The sequence below is a fragment of the Octopus bimaculoides genome, chromosome 2, assembly GCF_001194135.2.
Source record: "Octopus bimaculoides isolate UCB-OBI-ISO-001 chromosome 2, ASM119413v2, whole genome shotgun sequence".
Lineage (NCBI taxonomy): Eukaryota > Metazoa > Mollusca > Cephalopoda > Octopoda > Octopodidae > Octopus > Octopus bimaculoides.
Window position 1 is genome coordinate 85455835 of NC_068982.1, and position 2427 is coordinate 85458261.

The following is a 2427-nucleotide window of genomic DNA, read 5'->3' on the forward strand; positions in this document are numbered from 1 at the left end:
TTTTTCACGCTAACTACTTGATAAATTCTTATAAAGATTTTATCCTATATCTAAATTATATGTATATATATATATACTTTATTAAAAAGCAGCAAAAATATCACAAAAACCATTACTCAGAGTTTCATGTTCCTGTTCATTGGACACTTTTGTTTAGAATGGAACAAAAATAAAATTATAAGCAAAAATATACAATTAGTTTAATAGATACACATTTGAAAATGGTTTTGTTTCATTAGTCCTTTCAACTAACGGTCTTTTTCATGATGGCTGCATGCAATGAACAAATTGCGGTATAAAAACATCATCTTATTATAAAAAAATCAAAGAAAAGCTTAAATCAAAAATAGCTTATAAAGAAGGGCAGAGCCTGAATACCCAGGGTAAATAATTATCTGTAAAATATTAATCAATTAATACATTAAAAGTTATATCCGTTTAAAAAAAATTTTTGCGTTGGATTACATTTAGCAGTATATACACATACCAAACCATCTATAATATACACATGTAGACTATACATACAGACGCATGTACATGGCTACATATATATATATACAGATATATTTATCATTATTGATAAATCACAGGGTAGTAAAAAAGTTTTAGAAATTTTATTTACTACCAGTGGTCTAGCGAGAAGAAAAAAATTAGTCAATAGACTATATATTATTCATTTAAAATACAGAGATGCCTATAATAGGACATCTAACCCGCCAGAAAGAGCAGCCAAAAACTCTATACCACAATTAGGGATAATTTCAAAAGGGAATGAAAAATAAAAACATTTACCAATCTATTTTCTGAACCAGGTTTCAAGCTATTTTAGCAAAATAAAATATTTTGCAAGGTCAGCTATCATCAGCGGAACAACCTAGACTAACATATAAACATGAGGCACTACATGGAAAACATGACCTGTGCCTGTCAAGCTCTCGTAAACATATAACAATTCTTGTGAAACACATTCACTGATTTCAAAAATAGAAATAATACATTCCTAAATCTCTGAGAGAGATTTATGCAGTAGTGATGCGATTTGTTTACGAGAGCTTGACAGGCATCTCCAACTAGCAGGCCATTGCTACTCCAAACTAATGACGAGCAAAGACTCAGAAACATGTCTCTGGATGCAGGCTTAGCTGGGTGGAGGTGCTTGTCCCCCCCTTGTATACATAAGGACACAGGAAATGTGTCAAGGCCGACAGGAGGTGGTGCCACTTCTTAGGGCTAAATAGCAGTAGTATTATTCCCTTCATGAGACTGTTACATTAAGTTGACAGCATACGACTACTTTATTGCATCACTATTGCATAAATCTCTCTGAGAGATTTAGAAATGTATTATTTCTAAATTTGAAAATACATAATTTAAAACCCAAAATTGAAAACTCCGCATGAACTTTCATGAAAACCTAATATATATGTATATGTATGTATATAATATACATATATGTATATAGATATATATGTATGTAGTATGTATATAGATCATCATCATCGTCGTTTAATGTCCGCTTTCCATGCTAGCATGGGTTGGACGATTTGACTGAGGACTGGTGAAACCAGATGGCTACACCAGGCTCCAATCTGATTTGGCAGAGTTTCTACAGCTGGATGCCCTTCCTAACACCAACCACTCCGAGAGTGTAGTGGGTGCTTTTACGTGCCACCGGCACGAGGGCCAGTCAGGCAGTACTGGCAACGGCCACACTCAAAATGGTGTATTTTACGTGCCAACTGCACAGGAGCCAGTTCGGTGGCACTGGCAATGATTTCGCTCGAATGTCTTTACACATGCCATCAGGCACAAGTGCCAGGGAGGTGATGCTGTGCACAAGTGCCAGGGAGGCGATGCTGGGCACAAGTGCCAGGGAGGCTCATCCTGGAAGATCTCTAGAGCTTGACAAGGATTCCTGCAAACTCTAGTGCAACAAAATCCCATCATAACTGTTGAGGAACTAGCAGAGAAACTTGGACTTGGTCATTCAACCTTTCATTGACATTTCTGTGTTATCAGAAAAGTTAGCAAATTGGGTCAATGAGTTCTTCACAAACTTTCTGAGTCTAATTGTGCACAGAGAGTGAATGTGTGTGTTTCTTTGTAACGTCTCATGAATGAACCTTTTTTGGAGTGAATAGTGACTGGTGATGAGAAATGGCTTTTTCTGTACAAATGTCAAGCACCAAAGTCAGTGGGTTGGGAAAGGAGAAACACTGGCACCTCAGGCAGAAGAAGGTCTTCATCCACGTAAGATGTTGTTATCTATTTGGTGGGATATTAAAGGTTTAGTCCACTTTGAACTTTTAAACCCAAACCAAATGATAACAAAGGAGATCTACTACAAGCAGCTTGAGTGGCTTAAGTCAGCACTAGAATAAAAACAAGCATCTTTAGTTTCATGACAAAAGGTATTCTTCCATCAGG

At 36.4% G+C, this 2427-nt stretch overlaps 1 protein-coding gene across 3 annotated transcripts in view; it reads left to right on the top strand.

Moving 5' to 3' along the window:
- The window catches only part of LOC106881831 (mitogen-activated protein kinase kinase kinase 5), a 147057-nt gene that overhangs the window by 5805 nt on the left and 138825 nt on the right, over positions 1 to 2427 (top strand). The gene's annotated exons all lie outside the window — the stretch shown is intronic.